Source organism: Suncus etruscus, chromosome 4 (genome assembly GCF_024139225.1).
Source record: "Suncus etruscus isolate mSunEtr1 chromosome 4, mSunEtr1.pri.cur, whole genome shotgun sequence".
Taxonomy (NCBI): domain Eukaryota; kingdom Metazoa; phylum Chordata; class Mammalia; order Eulipotyphla; family Soricidae; genus Suncus; species Suncus etruscus.
In genome coordinates, this window is record NC_064851.1 from 112,066,667 (window position 1) to 112,091,197 (window position 24,531).

General features: G+C 35.1%; 1 non-coding gene across 1 annotated transcript; it reads left to right on the forward strand.

Annotated features, from left to right (window-relative positions):
- Positions 1-14,778: 14,778 nt before the first annotated feature.
- On the forward strand, positions 14,779-14,885 carry LOC126007462 (U6 spliceosomal RNA). The gene has a single exon (XR_007495033.1). It is a non-coding gene; the product is annotated as a U6 spliceosomal RNA (small nuclear RNA).
- Positions 14,886-24,531: the final 9,646 nt, after the last annotated feature.

The window sequence follows — 24,531 nt, forward strand, 5'->3', positions numbered from 1 at the left end:
AAAAAGTGGGGGAAAGCCAAACCGTGCCACTCCAGCACCCCTTATTTTTCTTGTTTTGTTTTGATTAAGGAATTAAAACATATTGTTAGGAAACGCTCCTGCTGGAGTATCTGGCTTCCAATCATATTCTTCACCTGTAACTATGTATAAGCTCCCAAGAGATTAATATAGGCCTTTTGTAGTAAAAGGCTGATTACATACCTGTTCTCTCTAAACCATTGTTTCTGTTGTTGCTGGTTTCATTATGGTATAATGGATATTCGACTCTTTGTGTTGTTAATCTTCCAGTTGATTTGAACACCTCTCCCTACTAAATGCTGACAACTAAGGTGTTTGGAGATTCTAACCTATTAGACCTTTTTATTTGTTCTTGAAATATTATATGTACATATGATGTATTTTCTAAATACCTCAAAGAAGTGCTATCATTCTGTATTTATCCTTCTTCAAGCTTTCTTCATTTAACATATTATTTTCTAGATCCATCCTTATTGCTGCAAAATCCATGACTGTATCATTTCTAACGGCAATGTAGTATTTATTCTATTGTTCATAAATACCACATATTCATGATCCACTCATCTGTTGTTGGGTATGGAGGCTGGTTCCAAATCTTGGCTATTGTACAAAGTGCTGAGATAAATAGTGGACTGCACACATACTTTGGGATGAATGCCCTGACTTGGGGATAGATACACAGAAGAGTAATTGCTGGGTCATATGGCATCTCAATTCTGAGTTTACTGAGCACTCTCCACACTGTTTTCCATAGGGGTTGGACCAGGCAAGTGGATGAGATCAGCAGTGGATGAGAGTTCCTTTTTTACCACATCCCCGCCAACAGAGATTAGTCCCGTTATTTTTTATATGATCCATTCTTATTGTTGTCTTGATTTGGATTTTCCTAATGATGAGTGAAAGTGAGCATGTTTTCATTTGACTGTTGGCCATCTATCAGCCTTCCTAGGAGGTATCTCTTCATTTTGTCTTCCCATTTCTCTATGGCCTTATTAGATTTTTTTGAGCTCATCTTTTCTGAGTGCTTTGTATATGCTAGGTATCAGCCCTTTATTTGACTGTTGAGTGCAAATATTTTCCCCATTCCGTTAACTGTCTTTAGTATTAACTAGTTTCACCATGCAGAAACTTTTTAGTTTGATGTGTCCCATTTATTTAGGTTTGATGCTAAAGTTCTTGCCATTGGCATTATATCCTCAAAGACTTTTTTGATATATAGGTCTTGGAGAGTTCTGCCTAATTTTTCCTCAATAACCTGTATAGATTTGGGTCTTTAATCAAATTCAGATTAAAGAGTAATTAAATTCATATTAAATTCACGGTCTTTAATTTATTGTGAGTTGACTTTTGTGTAAGGTGTGAGGTATGGATCAATTTTTTTTTTTTTTGGCTTTTGGGGCCACACCTGTTTGATGCTAAGGAGTTACTCCTGGCTAAGCACTCAGAAATTGACCCTGGCTTGGGGGACCATATGGGGTACCAGGGGACCGAACAGTGGTCCTTCCTTGGCTAGTGCTTGCAAGGCAGACACCTTACCTCTAGTGCCACCTCACAGGCCCCAATTTTAAATTTCTTACAGGTTCTTACCCAACACCATTTGTTAAAGAGACTGTCTTAGTTCCAGTTCAAGTTCTTGGCTCAATTGTCAAATATTAGTTGATTGTATATTTGGGGGTTTATCTCTGGATATTCTATTCAAACCCACTAGTTTGAGACTCTGGCTTTATTCCAGTACTATGCTGTTTTGATCACTATGTGTTTATAGTAAAGCTTGAGGTTAGACAAAGAGACACTACCCAGCTACTTGTTTTTCAGTATGCATTTGGCTAACCTGGGTCTTTTGTAGTTCCAGATAAATTTTATAATTGATTGTTCTAAGTCTTTAAAAATTATGTCTGAATTTAGTTAGGTATTGCATTGAATCTATATAGAAGTTTAGGTAAGATAGTCATTTTGTTGATGTTGATTCTACCTACCCATGAACATGGAATGTTCTTCTATTTCCTTGGGTTCTCTTCAATTTCTTTCTGATGTCTTGAAATTTTCATGGTATAGGTCTTTTACTTCTCTTGTAAGGTTGATTCCTAGGTACTTGATTTTTTGGATACTATTTTAAATGGGTTTCTCTCCTTAATCTATTTCTCCTCTATTTCCTTATTTGAATAGAGAAATGTTAATGTCTTGGTGTATTGACTTTGTAGCTGGCCACATTGCTCTATTGGTTAATTGTTTTTCAAAGTTTTACTCTTTAGGGTTTTTGATGTATATCATCATATCACATGCAAAAAGAGATAGTTTGAGTTTCTCTTTCCCTATTTGATTTCTTTGATTCTCTTCTCTTGTCTGATTGCTATTGCTAGGACTTCTAAAACTATATTGAATAAGAGTGGAGAAAGTGCGGAGCCTTGCCTGGTTCCAGACCCTAGTGGAAATGCTTACAGTTTTTCTCCATTAAAGATAATGTTGGCTGTGGGCTTTTCATAGATAGCTGTAACTATCTTTAAGGAAGGTCTTTCCAGTCCTACTTTGATGAGTGTTTTCATCATAAATGGGTGTAGGATTTTGTCAAAATATTTTGATGCCTTTTCAGCATCAATTGATACAATCATGTAATTTTTGTCTTTCTTGTTGTTGATGTTGTGCATGATGTTAATTGATTTTCATATGTTGAACCATCCTTGCATCCCTGGGATGAAACCCACTTGGTCATGGTGTATAATCTGTTTGATGTAGTGCTGGATTCGGTTCGTTAAGATTTTGTTGAGATTTTTGCATCTATGTTCATTAGTAAGATTGGTCTATAGTTTCTTTCTTGGTGGTGTCTCTGCCATCTTTGGGAATGAGTGTGATATTAGCCTCATAAAAGGAATTAGGAAGGATTCCTTTTTTCCAATGTTTTGGAAGATCCTGTGGATCAGTGGTAGTAATTCTCGGAATATTTATTAGAATTCACCATAAAACCACCTGGACTGGACTTTTGTTCTTGGGGAGTTTCTTAATTACTGATTCAATTTCCTCAGATGTGATTGGCCTGTTTAGGCTTTCTACATTCTCCTTATTCAGTCTCAGAAGATTATATTTTTCAAAAATCCCTTTGCTTATTCTGGGTTCTCTATCCTGATTGAGTATAGTTATTTATAATAATTCCTCATGAAGTTTCTTGAGGTTCTTTTGTAATCTCTCCCCTTTCATTTATGATCCTATTTGGGTGTTTTCCTTCTTATTTTGGTGAGTCTTGCCAGAGGTTTGTCTATCTTGTTTATTCTTTCAGAAAACCAACTATGTTGTCATTGATTTTTGTATTGTTTTCTTAGTCTATGTTGTTTACTTCTGCACTGGTTTTTATGATTTCTTGACTTTAGGATGTACTTAGGTTTCTTTGCTGCTATTTTTCCAGCATCTTAAGGTGTCCCTTTGAACTTTTGATTTTGTCATTTTCCTCTTTCCTGACATAAGCCTGTATTGCTATGAGTTTTTTCCTAATTACTGCTATTGCTTTGTCCCTTATGATATTCCTACAAACTGTACATTATTCATGATGTCTTTGTTAATTAAATATATAACATTTTCTTCCAGTGCTTTATCTTTTATTTCATTATTAGCTTTTTGTCATTTTTGGTTTGTATTTTTCTTCAAGTTCTCCTACGTGATTCTCCAACTGTGTATTTATGCTATTATAGATTGCTAAGTCGTTTTTTATTTCCTTTAATTCCATTTGTATGGATTCTCTCATTTTCTGTAAGAGTTCTTCTATGAGTTGAATGATTTGTTCATCTATAGATTTCTTGAACTCGCTGGCTAGTGATTTCTTTTTCTATGGATTTCATTACTGCTTTTAGGTCCTCATATATTTATCCTTGTGTTTTGTTGGGCTTGGAAACTTGCTAGTATTTCTCTTCATATCCTGGTTGTTCTTAGTTTACCCATATTTCTTTGCTTTTGGAGGTTTGGCTTGGAGTGTACTGGAAATACTACTGGTGTCCCTGAGCTCCTTGTATCAGTGCTGACCCCAAACAACTGCCCATTTTTACTGTCACAGCATCAGAACTGATGGCTAAAAAGTGAAAAGGAAAACAAAGCACGGTAGAAAATCTGGTGTGGTAAAAGTATGTATTTGGTTGAAGACCTGGATCTCTTTAAAACACTGCTTGTTCTGACAAATGAAAAAGTTGAGTAAGAATTCTCATTACTTCAAAATGCACAAAAATAACATTCTGTGGGTAAAAAAATTTACTTAAATGCGCTTCAGTATATGAATAGTGGTAAAGAATCATGTGTTTGTTTTCATATGCTGCAAATAAAATTGCTTCACTTCTTTATATACAGATTCTACAAAAACTTACCAGTAGTAGAAGGCATTGCTCCAAGTTCTTTTGTACCTATAGCCTCATAATATTTGGTGACTTCAAATTCTGTCAGCAAAGATTTTTATTTGAGAGTTCATGTGACAAAAAAGAATAGAAAACCTTATTTCTGATTGTTTTCTGGATTTAATTTCTTAGTAATAACAGTTTGACATAATATAGAAAACATGCAATAACTTAAATTGCATGCATATGCATGCATTAAATTATGCTTATTGTCTATTCAACAATTTCAACATAATATATTCTGTCATACTCTAACATATTATTTGAATAAATGTGATAGTACCTATACCTTTGGCCAATTAAATGTGTTCCTTAATTCAGTTATGGTTAAGACATATACCATGTAAGAATTAAAGTTTCTTATAATTTAAAACATCTCTTAGGCTTAATGGAGAATTAATGAACATACAAATTAGCAGTAGGGATGTGACAAGAAATAAACTAATCCCTAGCATGCATTCTAGATAAGAAGCTAGAATTAGCTATGACTATAAGCCTCAGGATGGAGACACTTGAGCCACTGTCTCCGATTGAAACTCTGCCCCCAATTGCTGGCTGCCAGTGAGACATAATATGCTTCCAGAAGATGACTTCCTTTCAGGCTCTTGGCATCCTGGTCCTTATCAATATGGGGCTCTTTCAGTTGCTTCTGGAGTACTGAAATGGAGACTTCCCTTACCTCTGAGTATCCTCTACATGAAGATGTAGTACTGTTGCAGCTAGCTGAAAAGTTAAAACCTTATGCTCTGATGATAGAGCTAAAAGAGCTGCTACAGGATGGAGAAGAGGAATCCAATTTCACTGCCTAGAAGAGATCCTGCAACCCTGTCACTTGACTGCTTGATAACATAGTAGAGAAAGAGAGTCTCAATTAAAATATGGGAAGGAACTGTCTTCTGCCTTTCAACATGAGCTTCACTGTTATTTTTGAATGCTGCAATTTTCATAAGAAGTAAAGTGTAATGTGACTGATTTCAGGAATGTCCCCATGAGTCTAAACTCTACTTTCAATTTAAAATAATAGCAACTTATAATTATGCATGAAAAATCTTAAGTTAATCCTCTTGGTACTGAAGCCACCTTTTCTATTTTAAATATATAAAATCTAAATGCAGATAAATTGAAAGCCCTTGGATGAAGCATATACAAGTTTTTAACACAAACTTTTATGCACAAAATAACATGTTTGCTTCTCCTTTTATATATCAATTCATAGCTCTGTAGAGTTAGCAAAATTGTCACTTAGGTATAGGTTTTAAAATATTCTGTTAAATATTCTCTAGATCATGGTTAAGAGACAAATTAAAAGGGCGAATTTCTCACTAATCATTAATATTATACTACATGATATTCTACTACACTACACTACACTATACAACACAAAACTATATTACATTTCAATTTGCTATTCTGTCTTTTACTAGCCTGTACTGTACTATGTTATGCTATATGTTATGATATGCTATATAAATTATGCTATGCAATATTATGCTATGCTACACTGACACACTACTGTGCTATGATTTTCTATGCTCTGCTATCTTATACTGTACTCTACTATATTGTACAGTTCTACACTGTGCTATACTATAGCTCAACACACCACATCATTGCACCACACCAAAACATAACACAATATACCATACCATACAATACTATGCCAAGCCATGCCATATAAAACCATAGCACAACATAACATAACATACCATAATGCACCATACCGAACCATAACCAAACATAACATAACATGTAAACCTAACATACCATACTATGCCACGCTATGCCAAACTATGCTATGCTGAACTATGCTATGTAATAACACCTGCACTATCCAGCACCAAACTGCAGTGCACTACACTACACCATAGGGAACTCTCGCTATACTAGTTTGCTATATTTACAATACTGTGCTATGCTACACAATATATGATATAGTACAGAATTGCTACATTATGCTACACTGTACTAATACTAACATATACTATATTAATACTGTAGTATACTGTGCTAGACTATGTTAATCTATGCTATGATATCCAACATATTTAGTGAAATAGGCTATTCTATGCTAAACTAGTCTAATTAATACTATGCAATACTAAATTATAATCTACTTTACTACACTACTCTATACTGAACTACACCAGCCTATACTATTCAAAACTATGTTATAGTTGTCCTTTATCTTCAACAGTTATTTGTTTATACATCCATTGTTTCTGGACATATTTCTCAGTGTCTCATATTATTGAAAATATTATGAATTATTTTATTTTATGCTTCTAATCTATTTTATTCATGTACTTTCCAAGAAATTCATTTACCAGTGTCTCTAGTCCTAGAATCCAGCACCAGACAGCCATAAAGAGTCTGCCCTTTCAATAAAATCTTAAAAAAAAACATGAAAAGATAAAATATATTCCTCCCACATATGAGGAGATGAATACACATGACTAAAAAACTTAGAAATACATAACTAGAAATTAACATTTTTATAATAATAGGAGTAAATATTTAAGATACCCAAAGATAATCATTACAAGATTTTTTTTCCACTGACTTCTGGGAATTAGGAAAGAAACTATATTCAAGAAAATTGATTTGATTTTCTTTATTTTGTCATAACTGATTGATAGTATTTTAGGGTCCAGCTGGAACACTCATTTCAAAAGTGATGTTAAAACACTCTTATCTTAGAACACTGCTTTTAACATTACACCAATGAAAATCAAGAGAAATACTATGAAACGCAAGAGCAGAAGAAAATAACAAATCTGTGAGTGCTTGACACCTTCAGATTGAGTTGAATCTTCAGACTGAGTTGAATCTCCTCCGTCTTGATGACTTCCAGATGGTGGGCCACTGTCAACACTTCCACCTCCAACCCTTCCTGCCTCATTTCCTGCCTCATTTCCTGCCTCATTTCCTGCCTCATAGCAGAAGGGTGGGCGCCAAGGAGAATCGCAGTGGCAGTGATTTTGATTGTTGCAGATCCCGTGCATACTGCATTTTTCAGGAGAGCAATGATTTGTGAAGTATGACATAGGGACACAGCTTCGATCAACACAAATATGATTTTCTCCACATTCAGTTCCCTCTTCCACTTCACCAAGATCTGGTGTGTGTGCCCCATAATGGTACTCAATACCCCAGCAATTGACGCCACTGATATTCGTTGTAATGAGGCTGCTGTGACTTTGCAGAAGAGGGATTGAATTCACATTCTCACACTGAAGCCTTCCACATTGAGAATCCTTTATAGGGCAAGGTGTGTAAGAATCGGTATAGTATGCACAGTTACCAAAGCGATCACCTTTGTTATTCACGTCTACGTAACAACTAAGTCTTGCACTCTTAGCCTGGTCACCAAAAATTCTTCAACATTGTTCTTGGCGGGTTTTGCATCTCTTTCTATAACAAATTCCACCACCTTTGCATGAGATCCCACCCTGCAGATAAACGTCCTGAGGGCACTCATGGTAGGTCCCATTGCACCACTCTGGAAGATCACATTCATTTTCTTTTTTTCTACACAATGTACCTGCTGGCAACAACTTGCAATTCCTGCAACAAAGTCCAAAAGCACAAATAGCCCCCGGTGCCAGTTTGCAATTTGCCTCGCAACATGGATCATTTGCACAAGAACTAATTGTCCCACAGTCACAATCTTCTCCTTCTTCAAGCTCACCATTCCCACAGCGTTCCTCTCCTAAGGTTTCCTCTGGTTTTGGTGGCCTTAAAAGACATTGTGTAAGCGATTTATAATACTGAGCATAGCTGCAGTTACTGAACACATGTGAAGGCTCTAAGTTTTCGTACATAATACAATATTTTTGCCCACAGGCACAGTAAGGTGTATCAAAGACAACACTCATATTAGTAGCAATTGTCCTTGTAATCATAAGGTAAATTGTATCCATTCTGTGGTCTACCTTGATCACAATAGCTGCACAATTTTCCTGCATTTTACATATTGTATTTATATATACATAGTATTCTGTTTTACGTCTTGGAATCATACAAAGTAAATGCGCTGAATGATGTGAAGTACGTAGGTTCAAAGTTTTTTCCTTCCAAATACAGAATGGTACTACATATGTAAATGAAGGGTCTTGAGTTATAGGATCTTTGTCAGTCCAGATTTCAATTCCCACTAAAGTTATTGTTAAATCGAGTTGCACATAATTAGCAAACACAACATTCATTAGAGAAAGTAATGTATTCTTTGTAAAAGTGGTATTAAATCGATAATGACGATACAACTTATTATCGACCACTAATACTAATTTAAGATATCGCTTGTGCAGCCACCAGCCCACATATCTACTCTGCTTTGATATGGATAACTCTTTGAAGTGGTCACTCTTTGTAATCTTGAATTCACATTGAGATTCATCATCTATTGATCCACATCTCCTAGCTGGTAATTCATTCTGCTCACTGACCAGCTTATATACCAGATGTTCAAATGTGGTTGAATTTAACTTTGGCTCTATTTTATAAACTGTGTTGTTTTTCTGTAAAATTCCATTAAATCCCCCAAAACAGCTATTGAGGGCAACCTGGGACAACAGGTCCCCTTGCACATAACCATAATAGTAGCAGTCATTCTGGATAAAAGGATGGTCCTGAGAGAGAGCACCCTGGTCTGTGTAGGTGAATACTGGCATGTTTTTTGCCAACAAAAACTTGGTTACCTTCATGTGGACAACTTGTTCCTGGCCATCAAACTTCATTCTGTAAGAGACCCATACTGAAGGTTTTTTACTGGGAGCAGAGTCCAAAATCTTCAACGGGATCATTACTTCTGGGTTGGCTTGACTTTGAGAGATTACAACTGAGGACAATCCACTGTGGAAAAGTAGTGCTTTTAGCCAGAGCATCAGTAGCTGTCTGGTAAATCTTACTTGTTCCTCACCTATGACCATTATGCAGTCTTCAGGAAATCAGCTGGTGAGATCAGTCAAAAGAGGGCTGAAAGTATTACTGTTGCATTTTCTCTTTCTCAAGCTGCACTACATTGTCCTTGAAGGATGTGTCTTCTTAAAGTTTCACATCATAAATTTAAGGCACTATAATATATAAAAAATAGACACAAAGCTGTGACATAAATTAGTAACAGGCCAATATTATGAAACATCTCATTTGCATTTAGGTCAAAATTTAAGGCACTGTTTTTCATTACATATACTTTGAAATAACGGTTAATCATGGTGTTTCAAAGTGAGGTTAGAATATTTTCTTTTAATAATGTTGGTTAACCCATCTGAATAATGCCTATGTTCTATTAAAGTGTTCTTTAAAAAGACAATGGGTAAAAATGCTTTGCTCTTGGGGCCTAAGCACACAACTAAAATGAACTTATACTCCATGTAATATAAAAACATTTTAGTTTAAAATATATATACATGTATATATAATTATATAAGGCTTGATTCACTTTCTTTGCATTTATTTTCAATTTTTCATCATCTGGAATAAAAATTTGCCAGCGCTTTTATACAAATTTGTTCATGATTGAGTTTCTAATTTTTTAATTTAAGAAATGTGGTTACAAAATTGTTTGTAGTTGAGTTTCAGCCAAACAAAATATACTATCCTTCACTAGTGTAAGTTTTTTGTCTCTAATAACCTCAGTATGTCTCCTCTTTTCCCCTGTTTGTTTCTGGAAAAACATTTCATCTCTATCTCTATTTTTCTCTTTTTGTCTACCTCTCTCTTTCTCCCCTCTTCTCTCTCCTTCCCTTTGCTTCTTTTTGACACTATGATCTGCACTATTGTTAATGAAGCAATATTATGTATATTATCTCCTTTCAGCACCTTGAGTGATCAGTCTTATGGTCATTTCATAGTACACCTTTCTTTACCCAAATTGCAATCTCTGATCTTTGTCTCAAGTTTGAGTCTTGAACTTGTCCTACTAGCTCGCATCTCTTGTCATTATTGCCATGCTATCTTTTATTTTTGTATTCCTTTATCATAAAACACTATTTCCAATGGCCACTATGTGGAAACCAACCAAGTGCCCAAGTACTAATGAAAAGTTCACAACTAAAAAAAACTCTGGTATATATACACAATGAAATATTATGCAACTTTTAGATAAAGTTAAGTCATGAAATTTGATTATAATATGGAAGGAAAATGGACATGGATTGTGTTTTAAATATAAAATGTTCAACAGCTTCACCAGTGCATTGATTTCTCCTCTACCTGGAATTTGGCACACATTTTTTTCTCTTACATGCTCTCTCTTTGTCTTTCTATTTATACTCAGTAGTGTGCAATATTATTACTGAAAAGTTATCATACATATCACTTTATCTCCTTTCAGTTTTTGTCCGAGTAATCTTTTCCAACCAACAGTGCAGTGTCATAGTAATCCCTTTTCTAAACTTATTCCATTGCCCTTACCTGTGGATTTTCCATTACCTCTATTGTCTCTAGATATTAATACCAAACTATATTTTTATATATGTGTAACAAAAGAATAGGATCATTCTGTATATTTACATGTTTGCTCTAATTCATGTTGTTCAGTGTAATAATCTTCGTATCCTTCCATATATAATAAAATTATATCATTTCATTTTTTCTCACAGCTCAATTATATTCCATTGTGTAGATTTGTCACAGTTTCTTTACTCACTCAATTGTCCTCAGGTACTTGAGTTGTTTCCAAATTCTGGCTGTTGTGAATAGTACTGCAGTGAATATAGAAATACATATATCAAATATTTACATGGGCTTACATTACCAATACTGTATAGACATGTACTAAATATTTCTTAGGAACCAGTAATTGTATTTAACTATATGCACATGAAAAATTGCTAAACAATTAGTAAATATTTTCTATCAAAATAATTATGGATATTATATTATTTCATATGCTGTAGAATTTCTTTTACTTTTAATTATCCCTGTTAGATATATGTCCTTATTTGAGAGTGTGAGAGGTATTATGCAACTAATAAATTCAAAATCTTGATTTTCAACTATAACAATAGAATTATTAAATGTAATATTTTATTTTTAGAAGCTATTTATTTAGAAGATGGTAGGAATTGATAAACACTGTATTTTTAATAAAGTTAACCAAGGGAAAATGCTATCTGTTAGCTCAAAGTGCTAGAGCATATTCCCAGATAATGAGTTACTTAAACAACTTATCTATTTCTTATAACAGTGAGGACTGGAAAGAAAAGATATAAAAATTTGAATATTAGTCTGAACCTTTCTTCATCCATCTCTGCTTCTATATCGTTTTTGCTATGACTCCAAATTTTAATGCCCATATTTAGATGATCAACTTACCCCTATTTATACTTCAAAGTACTAAACATACAACCCAGAGTCTAGGGTACAAACATATGAGTTTAGGGAGATACATTTTTTCTATATATATTGAGATTTGTGTTTTTTTTTATTAACTTGAATCTTGTACATTTTATTATATTTTTTCAATCCTCTGTCGTATTAGGATGAAATAGTGCCGTCACTTCATTTTCAGTTTGTCACAGTTTTATTTTTTCATCAGACCAATATTATTTCTGGTTGTCCAAATCTCATGAAAAACTATTCCTGAAAACATACAAATTGATTTTTTAACTTTAAAAGAGTTCCATTAATAGTAGTTAGAAAGTTCATCTTAAGAAATATGGCATAGGGGCAGGGGCTTAAAAAATATGGCATCAGGGGCCAGAGCGATACCATAGCTGTAAGGCTTTTGCCTTGCACGGGGCTGACCCAGGACAGATCTCAATTCGATTCCCAATATTCCATATGGTTCCCCAAACGAGGAACGATTTCTGAGCTCATAGCCACGAGAAACTCCTGAGCGTCACTTGGTGTGCCCCCCAAAAAATATAAGGAAAAGAAGGAAATATGGCATCAATAATCATGCCATAAGTAAGGAAAGGAGAAGGCTCTCAAACACAAAGCTTTTTTAAGCTACCCTATGTATCAATTAGTAGCAAGAATGTTTTTCTCACACAGACCAGAAAACCAAAAAAAAAAGCCACCTGGATTGTCAAAGCTTTTAGCAAACAGACATTCATGACTCACTATTATGCAGATGTCACTTGAGGTCCAGTGTACTTTTGTGGTTGTAATAAAAAATCTCTGGTTGTTTACAAGCATGATCATTTCAATAATTAAGAAATGTATCCTATTTCAGGTAATTTACCTACATGTCAGCAAGACTACCCTTTCAGCAATCTTCAATTTCCTTAGAGCTTTTCATATCTCAACCCACACATGTGGGTATAAAAGATTCCTCATTCTCCCTCCTATAAACCAGATAATGAAAATTTGCAAAGATCTTTGGCATTGATTTCAGAAGCACTGTCAGGTGTCTATAGTGTTCCTGAAAGTCCCCCAAACAAGTATTTAGTTCAACTGGGGAATCTGGATCTCTGTCCATATATAACCATGATTAAAAAAAAAAGTTTTCCTAGAGGAAAGCTCCCTAGTTTGTGTCGGTGAACATGAGCATGTGCCTAGTCAATCAACTACTTACTGTCTTTTTTGTAGATAATGTGTCTGAAATATCAAAATAAAATTTACATCAAAGCAGTCTGGAGATTTTATATCTCTACTAGAGCCTGTTACCTTCAAAGGAATGAAAATGTCTTTGGAATTCTGGATTTGGAAGGCTATATTCAAGAACCATCCACAGCAGAGCAGAAACAATCACTAGTAGAGCTAACAGGGTCCTCAAGGACTTCAGCTTCGTACACAACCATTATGGAAGAACAAAAGAGGGCAGGGCTGGAAATTTCACTGTACTCTCTGCATCCTAAGTTGGGCATATACAGTGCTGGCCTCAAGTAACTGTTTACTGTGTCTCAACATCAGAATTGTTTCAAAAATTAAAAACCACACAAAGAAATATAAAGATAGTAGTTTATCATTAAAGTGGAATTAGTTAATGACATAAACACTTGGGAGCACTAGTTGCTGTATGAAGAAGCTGACAATAATTCAGAAGCTGACAGTAATGCTCATTGCTCCAAAAGACTCACACACACAAATAACAGAAATCTTTGGTATAAAACATTATAAATGCACCTAATTATGAAAAAGTGACAAAAAATCATGTTGTGGATAATTTTGTGTGTCCATAAAAACCCAAGTGTTTCACTTTTTTATAAATGAATTGAAGAATACAAGCAATAAAACAACGCTTAAGAATTTTGTTTGAGATTTTACATGACAAAAAAATAGAAAACTTTTGTTTATATATTATGTTCTAGATTTAATTGCTTATCATCTATATGCTGAAATTATATAGATCAGAGCAACAACTAAAGGTACTTTTTATTCTGTATTCACCATTTTCAACATATTATATACCTACATACACTAACATATATTTTAAATAAATGTGGCAGCTGCACATACATTGGGCCCATCCATATTGTTGCTTAATTTTCAATTAAGTTTCAGAAATATACCATGCAACATATAAGTGCCTTATACTTTAAAGTACTTCTTATCCTGTTTATGGGAATTATATAACCTCTGAAGTAGCACTAGGGAAGTTCAGGGAAACAAACTTGCCATGAGCTCCCATTCTAGATAACAATCTAACACAAATGCTGAAATTAACCATGATCATATGTCCCAGTATGAGGTTATAAATATATAAATATATATAAAAAGTTTACACAAACTTTTATACACATAAAAATACAGTTGGCTCTCCTATTTTTTTTTAAATTACTGGTGCACATGACTAGATATCCTTTTTACCTTGGTACTCCATTTGAATATTCCTTTATGTTTGAAAAAATAAACTCTTTTATGCCACTACTGTAAAATGTTTCCTAACTGTGCTATGCTGTTATGCTGTGCTATAATATAATATGATACTACACTACACTAAGCTATGAGATACTATGTAATATTACACTACAGGATATAATATACTATACTACATTATATGATTATACTACACTGTTATGCAGCACTATACAATAATACATCATAATATATTACATTATATTACACTATACTGTAATAAACTAAACTATACTAAATCAAACTACACCAAACTATACTGTACTAAACTAATATATGCTATGCTATATTATACTATGTTATGCCATGGTATGGGACACTACAATATACTGCACACTATGACTCAATACTATACTATATAATACTATACAATAACATACAATAGTACATTGTACTACAGTACACTATAACATATCATCACCAAACGTATCATACCACACCATACCATTCCATAGAATTCCTCTTTTTGGAGGACTTCCAAGTAGTAATCAAATTGTCCTAGGTCACTCTGGATAATCTGCAGATCCATATTCAAAAGTTTTTCTCTATATCTATGGCATTAGTTTTGTATAGAACATTAAAAATACTGCTCGCTTCTGCAACACATATACTAAAATTGGAATAATACAGAAAATATTAGCATAGCCCCTGTGCAAGGATGACATGCAAATTCGTGAATCGTTCCATATTTTTCTTTACAGCAAGAAACTCTCAGGGCCAGAAGACAGTGGTGGGATATTGTGACAAGACTGAATGACATGAAGGATTCACCTAAAATACTGCACCGAGCTCGACTCACACTTAGGTTTGAAGGAAGTATGCATAGCTTAACAGATAAACAACAACTCAAAAACTTCACAGATGCAAAATCAGACATTAAGGAAAAGCTGAAAGGTCTACTTTAAGACAAGAGAGACCAACAAACACACCAAACTTATACACAATGATGACATTAAATCCTATGACAATCATCTCCCTCAATGTCAATGGACTAAACACCTAATTAAGAGACACAGTGGCAAAATGGCTCAAAAAGATGAAACCACCCTCTGCTGCCTTCAAGAAACACACCTGAATAGTCAGAACAAACATAAACTCAAATTAAAAGGCTGGAGGAAAATCATCCAAGCAAACACACCCCTAAAAAAGCTGGGATGGCCATATTAATATCTGATGATACCAACTTTAAACTCAGAAAATTTGTAAGGGACAAAGATGGACACTTCATACTAATAGAGGGATATGTGCAACAGGAAGAAATCAGAATATTAAAAATATATGCATCCAATGAAAGACTGCAAATTATCTAATACAATTATTGACAAATCTGAAAGAGGACATCAATAATAACACAATCATTATGGAAGACCTCAACATGACCCTGTCAACACTTGATAGATCAAACAGACTGAAACCAATAAAAATTTACTAGCCCTGAAAAGAGAAATGGAAGAAAGAGGACTAGTATATATATATAGATATATATATATATATACTATATATATATATATATCTATATATATATATACTATATATATCCAGTATATATACTGGATACACATTCTTCTCCAATGTACATGGGACGTTCTCCAGGATAGACCACATAAAACATACCTCCATAAAATCAAGAGAATAGAAATGTTGCAGGCTACCTTTGCTGACCAGAAGGTGCTGAAATTATATGTGAACTACACAGGGACACAGAAGAAATTAACAACTGGAAATTAAACAGTCTGCTACTAAACAATCAGTGGGTCCAATATGAAATAACAAAGGAAATCAAAACCTTTCCTGGAAATAAATGACAATAAAGACACTAACTACCAGAGTCTATGGGACACAGCAAAAGCGATCCTGAGAGGAAAATTTATAGCTTTGCAAGCATATATCAGGAAATAAGAAGGGGCATACTAGAACAGCTTAATGATGCAGCTTATAAAATTAGAAAATAATCAACAAAAGGAATCAAAAATAGAAAAAAAAGGAAAATACAAAGCTGAGAGTAGAAATCAATGAAGTGAAAAACCCCTAAAAAATCCAGAAGAACATGAAAGTAGAAGTTGGTTTTTTAAAAAAATAAACAACATTGATAAACCATTGGCAGAACTCACAAAGAGAAACTTGATAAACCGTATTAGAAATGAAAAGGGGTAGATCACTAAGATATTGCAAAGATTCAAACGGTAATCTGACACAACTTTGAGAAACTCTATGCCACTAAACATGAGAACCTGAAAAACATGGATAAACTCTTGGAATCTATAACCTTCCACAATTGAGTAAGGAGGATGTAGCATATCTAAACACCAAATCATTATTGAGGAAATTAAAATGTTAATCAAATGTCTGCCCAAAAACAAAAGCCCAGGCCCAGATGGATTTACTAATGTATTCTTAAAAACTTTTCAAGAGGAACGACTACCAATCCTGGAAAGGCTCTTTCATAAAACTGAAAAAAAAAAAGTGGGAACACTTCCAAACAGCTTTTATGAAGCCAACATCACCTTGATACCAAAACCAGACAGAGATGCTATCAAAAAAGAAAATTATAGACAAATATCACTGATAAACTCAGACACAAAGATACTCAACAAAATACTGACAAATAGGATCCAATGCCACATCAAGAGGATCATTCACTATGATCAAGTAGGTTTCATCCCAGGAATACAAGGATGATTTAATATTCATAAATCTATGAACATAATACACAACATCAATAACAAGTAAAATAAAAATCACATGATCATAAAAATAGACTTAGAGAAAGTTTTTGATAAGGTCCAATACCCATTCTTGATAAAAAATAAACTCTCAGCAAGTTGGGAATGAAAGGAACCTTTCTCAATCTATTCATGACCATCTACCACAAGCCAATGGCAAATATTATCGACAATGGAGAAAAACTAAAAAAACTTCCCTCTAAATTCTGGTACAAGACAAGAATGTCTGCTCTCACCACTGCTCTTAATCATAGTACAGAAAGTAATTGCTATAGTGATTAGGCCAGAAAAAGATAACAAGGGCATCCAGATAGGAAAGGAGGAAGTCAAACTCTCACTGTTTACAGATGACATGATACACAGAAAACCGTAAAGACTCTACAAAAGAGCTTCTAGAAACAAAATATATTCATATAGCAATGTAGCAGGCTACAAAATTTATACACAGAAATCAATCGTTTTTTATACAGCAGCAATGGTAGGAAGAAATGGACATTCAGAAAACAACCCATTCACATTAGTGCTACAAAAAATTAAATATTTTGGATTCAACATGACCAAAGATGTGAAGGACTTATTCGAAGAAAACTATAAAACCCTGCTCTAAGAAATAAGAGAGGACACACAGAAATAGAAACTCATGCCATTATCATTGATTGGCAGCATAAACATCATTAAAGTTGCCATACTTCCCAAAGCATTGTACAGATTTAATCTCATCCCTCTAAAGATACCTATGATATTCTTCAAAGAAGTGGATAAAACACACCTGATATTTATTTGGAAAAATAAACACCCTCAAATAGCTAAAGCAATCCTTCGGAAAAGGAATATGGGAGGCATTACTTTCCCCAACTTTAAACTGTATTACAAAGCAATAGTTATCAAAACAGCATGGAATTGAATAAAGACAGACCCTCAGATCAGTGGAATAGGCTTGAGTACTCAGAGAATGCTCCCTGGACACAAAGTCACTTAATTTTTAATAATGGAGCAAGAAATCCTAAACGAAACTGGGAAGGCCTCTTCAATGAGTGGTGTTGGCACACCTTGTTAGCCACTTTTATAAAAGCGAACTTAAATCTCCAAATAACACCACGTACAAAGCTCAAAACCAAATTGATTAAAAGCCTTGATATCAGACTTGATACCATAAGGTATATAGAACGACGTGTAGGTAAAATGCTCTGTGACATTGAGACGAAAGCCATCTTCAAGGAAGAAACTGCACTCTCCAAACAAGGAAAGCCAATATTAACAGATGGCAATATATTAAGCTGAGAAGCTTCTGCACCTCAAAGGAAATAGTGCCCAGAATACTAGAGCCACCCACTGATTGGGAGAAACTATTCATCCAATACCCATCAGATAAGGGGTTAATATCCAAAATATACAATGCACTGACAAAACTTTACAAGAAAAATATTCTAATCCCATCAAAAAAATGGGGAAAAGAAATGGACAGATACTTTGATAAAAAAGAAACAAATGGCCAAAAGGCACATGAAAAGATCTGCCACATCACTATCATGAGGAAGATGCAAATAAGAACAACTATGAGGTACTACCCTAAACAGAGAATGGCACACATCAAAAGAATGAGAATAAGCAGTTTTGGGGCGGGGGTATAGAGGGAAAGGAATGCTTATCCATTGTAGGTGGGAATGACGTCTAGTCTAGCCTTCGTGGAAAGCAATATGGAGATTCCTCCAAAAACTGGAAATTGAGCTCCCATAAAATTCAGCCTTACCACTCCTAGGAATATACCCTAGAAACACAATAATACAATACAAAAACCCTTCCTTACACCTATATCCATTGCAGCACTATTTACAATAGCCAGACTCTGGAAACAACCAAGATGCCGTTCAACAAATGAATGGCTAAAAATACAATGGAATATTATGCAGCTGTCAGGAGAGATGAAGTCATGAAATTTTCCTATATATGGATGTACATGAAATTTATTATGCTGAGTGAAATAAGTCAGAGGGATAAAAAAGACCCAAAATAGTCTCAGTCATCTTTGTGTTTTAACAAAAATTAAAGATATTCTTGCAATAATTTTCAGAGACAAAAGAGAGGAGGGCTAGAAGTGCCAGCTCATTTCATGATGCTCACCACAAAGTGATGTGTGTAGTTAGAGAAATAACTACATTGAGAACTATCCTAAAATGAGAATGAATGACAGAAGTAGAAAGCCTATCTAGAGTACAGGCATAGGTGGGGTGGTGAAGAGGGAGATTTGGAACATTGGGGATGGGAATGTTGCACTGATAAAAGGGGGTGTTCTTTACATGACTGAAACCCAACCATAATCATGTTTGTAATCAAGGTGCTTAAATAAAGATTTAAATATTCATGCAAAAAAAGAATATTAAAAACAATACTTTAAATAATTCCACCCTAATTAGCACTCCTCCTTACTCATTTATACCCTAGAACACTGTTGGCTGAAATTAACACCAATCGGGGCTGGAACAATACAGTGATAGGGCCTAAACCTTCCATGCAATGGACAGACAGAAAGACCAGGGTTCGATCCCCCCCATCCCATATGGCCCCCTGAGCCTGGAGCAATTTCTTTGCACTAGGCCAGGAGTAACCCTTGAGTATCACTGGGTGTGGCCTCCAAACAAAAGCAAATAAAACATAAAAATTAACACCAATCTAACATGAAATTTTCTGCAATTAAATATGCCAAATTGAGTAGAATAAAAACATTATTTAGCTATTTCCTCAAATATCAAAACTTTTTAAAAATAATGTCAAAATGTGATTTATTGTCAGTAAATTTATAAAAATCAACTTATATCACTCATTTTGTGTATTGAAAAATTCACTTATATCAATGATCTTTCTTTACCATTCACAACTTACAAACCAAAGATATAATGGTTCTCATAAATTGTTCAAATGTTTTCAATATTTATATATAATTTATGCAAATCATATTGCTATATGCTAATATAGATCATATATGCTAAGCTATAAAGTTACTTTTACTTCAGATATACATTTACTTTCCTATGCCTCTAAAATTTCTTATTGTCAAAGTATTCCAAAACTAAATCCTTGTGTAGCCTGTTCCTTCTGAATAACCTTGAGAAATACCCTATATATTCAAGTATAAGATGACCCAAGTATAAGCTGACACCCCCCCCCTAATTTTACTGGGAAAACAGTGACTTGAGTATAAGCCAAAGTGGATAATGCAAGAGCCACTGGTACATTTCAAAATAAAAATTTATAACCAAAACAATTACAATAGTTGAAGAAACGGTTAATTGTTTTTCAATATACATTGCTAGAGAAAAACTGCAAACTAGCAATAACTTTAAAACTTTAAATAAAGTTCAGAAACCCATAGCTTACCAGGTAATCAAGCTAAATCACAAAGATTAAAATCCTTCAAAACTAGAGTCTACCTCCTCCTCATCTATATGTCCAAACAGAGCTTCAGCTGTATCTGATGTGAGGGTATTTATAAACATTTATTTACAAGACTACATTGTCTTAAAAGGTTTATTCACTTTATTAAAGTTGCTATCGAATACTATCGGTTAAATAGTTCAGTGGCATTAAGTTCAGTCAGAGAGAGAGAGAAAGACGCAGAATGGTCTCACTCATCTATTGGTTTTAAGAAAAATGAAAGACATTCTTGCAATAATAATTTTCAGACACAAAAGAGAAAAGAGCTGGAAGTTACAGCTCACCTCAGGAAGCTCACCACAAAGAGTGATGAGTTTAGTTAGAGAAATAACTACATTTTGAACTGTCCTAATAATGAGAATGTATAAGAGAAATGGAAAACCTGTCTAGAGTACAGGCGGGGGTTGGGTGGGGAGGAGGAAGATTTGGGACATTGGTGATGGGAATGTTGCACTTGTGATGGGTGGTGTTCTTTACATGACTGAAACCCAAACACAATCATGTATGTAATCAAGGTGTTTAAATAAAATATATAAAAAATAGATGGAAAAGTGAGTGCTAAAAATGAAGGGAAATATTATTAATATATTATTATCCATCATCCATGTACTTGTATTAGATATAGAGACACAGAGTTAAACACAAACAGACATATATGAGTACATGTGGAAAGGACAATGAAAGGGAACTGAGCCATTTTTTTTTTACTATTTAACTACAAACTTTCCAAAAATTACAAATATAATATTTCTGTAAAATAGAATACTTCTAAGCCTTGCTATAAGTTAAGTGCTAATAAGTCGGGAAAGGCTGAGAGATATCACAGAGGTAGTGCATTTGCCTTACATATAGCCCATTCAGGACAGTGGTTCAAATCCTGGCATTTCATATGGTCCCCTTGCCTGCCAGGAAAGATTTCTGCGTGGAGAGCCAGAAGTAACCCTTGTCACCACCAGGTGAGACCACCTATTCAAAACAATAACAAACGAACTAATATATACATACACATCTCATAATGTCAACAAAATTAGAGGATTTTTCTGCCTGTGTTCCATCATAGGAACATGTAGAGCCCTAGAAAAAAACATATAAATGAACTATTTCATCTAGTGTTTAAGTTTTTTTTATCATAACCTTGAGTTTTTCTTTCTAAGATCCAGCTAGAATATTTTTATCTTCTTGGTAAATTACAACATGTTCCTTTAATGGCATTGAAATGAGTTTCTTTAGAGAGCAAGGGAAAGTAATTAAAAAGAGAGACAGGACATTGCAAAAGCAAACACAAATGTCTAAGTTTTGATATCTCAAATTGAGTGTCAACTACAGAAGGTGGAATGAAGAAAGTTCTGGTTGTCTACAACCATGTTGATTTCAACAACAACATCAACAACAAACACACATTTCAGTAAGACGACCCTTTTCTGTAGTTTTTGGTGAGCACTTCATCTGTCAATCCAAAAAGATGGGTGTAAAAACTCATCACTGTCCTATAAATCACAGGTTGAAATATGGCAAAAGGCTTTTGGCTTTCTAAAGTGCTTCTCAAGATTCTGAAGCTACCCAGTGAGCAAGTGAGTGACTAAGAAATGGCTGACTGTGGGGATTGCCAGGTGGAATGCTGATTGCTCTACCTGTGGAGTTTTCGCCCTGCTGTGCTTCTTCTGAGAAAACTGAGGACCTGAAGGGATCCCTGTCCTGTGCTTCTCTGTCTTTTCTGAATTCTTGAAGCTCTCCTCAGAGCCCTGGGAAGTGAACCCCCAAAAAACTGCATTTTGAAGCTACTCAGCAAGCGAGTGAGTGAGTAAGAAATGGCTGACTGTGGAGATTGCCAGGTGGAGTGCTGATTGCTCTACCTGAGAAGTCTCCACCCTGCTGTGCTTCTTCTGAGGAAACTGAGGACCTGAAAGGTGTTCTGTCCTGTGCTTCTCTGTCTTTTCTGAATTCTTGAAGCTCTCCTTCGAGCCCTGGGAAGCAAACCCCTAAAAAACTGCATTCTGAAGCTATCCAGTGAGCAAGTGTGTGAGCAAGAAACAGCTGACTTTACAAGCCCAAAAAGGGAAAGCTGCTGAACTCTGCTGGAACTCAGATGCCAGCACCCCTATCTGCCTGTCTTCTGTGCTGTGCTCCATTTTTGGCCTAATTTTATCCTGTGTGTGGCTCATATGCAGATGGCTCACCTTCCCTGGAGCCTTCCCTGGAGGTGAGCTTACAAACTCAAAAAGGGGAAGCCGCTGAACTCTGGTGGAACTCAGATGCCAGCACCCCTATCTGCCTGTCTTCTGTGCTGTGCTCCATATTTGGCCAGATTTCATCCTGTGTTTGGCTCATCTGAGGATGGCTCACCTTCCCTGGAACCTTCCTTGGAGGTGAGTTTACAAGCCCAGAAAGGGTGGAGCCAGAGGAGCACGGCTGCTCTGCTTCGCTTACCAGCCGTGTACATCATTTAGCCAATGAATACAACCACAACACGTAGAAAAACCCACAAAACAAGTGTGACAATGGGGAAATAACACAGGCCAGCACAAGATATAGACAATGATGATGGCAACTCTGATGAATTGAACATGACCAAACAACTAGTCAGTCTCTCAGATAAGGAGCTTAGAGTCGCAATATGGAAGATGTTCAAAGAACTCAAAGAAAGTATAGGAGAGAACACTAATAAGAATCAAGAAAATATGAAGATAGAAATCACAAAACTCCAAACTGAAATTTCAGGTCAAATAACAGGTCTAAAAAACTCAGTAGATGAATTGAAGAAAAACATGTTTGAGCTTTCCCCTGGGTTAACAGCAGCTGAGGATAGAATTAGTACACTGGAAGATGAGATGAATAACAATTCCATACAGCAGAAGAAATTGGAAAAAAGCCTTAAAGCAAATGATCAAACAATGGAAAAATTACTCAAAATGGGAACAGGTGAAAATAGAAGTTTATGATAAGCTCAACAGAAACAACTTAAGAATCATTGGATTCCCAGAGACCCAGGAAGAACATCTCCAGGAAGAATCAATGGTCAAGAACATCATTAAAGAACAACTACCAGAGCTAATGAATACATGCGATCAAATCCTGCATGCCTGAAGAGTACCAATTAAAAGAGAACCCAGAAAAAACACCCCAAGACACATCCTAGTCACAATGATGAATCCCACAGATAGAGACAGAATTCTGAAAGCAGCAAGATCAAAAAGAGAAATTACATTCAAGGGAACATCCTTGAGATTTACTGCAGATCTGTCACAGGAAACACTCAAGGCCAGAAGGCAGTGGTGGGACATAGTGACAAGATTCAATGAAATAAATGCTTCGCCTAGAATACTGCACCCAGCAAAACTCACTTTTAGGTTTGAAGGAACAATACATGGTTTCACAGACAAACAACAGCTTAGAAACTTTACAGACTCAAAACCATTCTTAAAGGAAAAACTGAATGGCCTACTTTAAGACAAGACTGACCAACAGACACACCAAACTTCGATATAAAGATGGCACTAACTCCCAGGACAATTCTTTCTCTCAATGTCAATGGACTAAATGCACCAGTTAAGAGACACAGAGTGGCTAAATGGATTTAAAAAATTCAATCCAACCTTCTGCTGCCTACAAGAAATGCACCTGAATATTCAGAACAAACATAGACTCAAAATAAAAGGCTGGAGGTAAATAATCCAAGCAAACAACACCCATAAAAAAGCTGGAGTGGCCATAATAATATCAGATGATGCAAAATTTAGACTTAGGAAAGTTGTAAGGGAGAAAGATGGACATTTTCTATTAATCAATGGGTTTTAAGAAAAATGAAAGACATTCTTGCAATAATAACTTTCAGACACAAAAGAGAAAAGAGCTGGAAGTTACAGCTCACCTCATGAAGCTCACCACAAACAGGGATGAGTTTAGTTAGAGAAATAACTACGTTTTGAACTATCCTAATAATGAGAATGTACGAGGGAAATAGAAAGCCTGTCTAGAGTAAAGGCGGGGGTTGGGTGGGGAGGAGGAAGATTTGGGACATTGGTGATGGGAATGTTGCACATGTGATGGGTGGTGTTCTTTACATGACTGAAACCCAAACACAATCATGTATGTAATAAAGTTGTTTATATAAATTTTTTTTAAAAAAATAAAGTGCTTCTCAAAATCTGCCAGGGACCAGACTATGGTTAAGTTGCTCACAACCT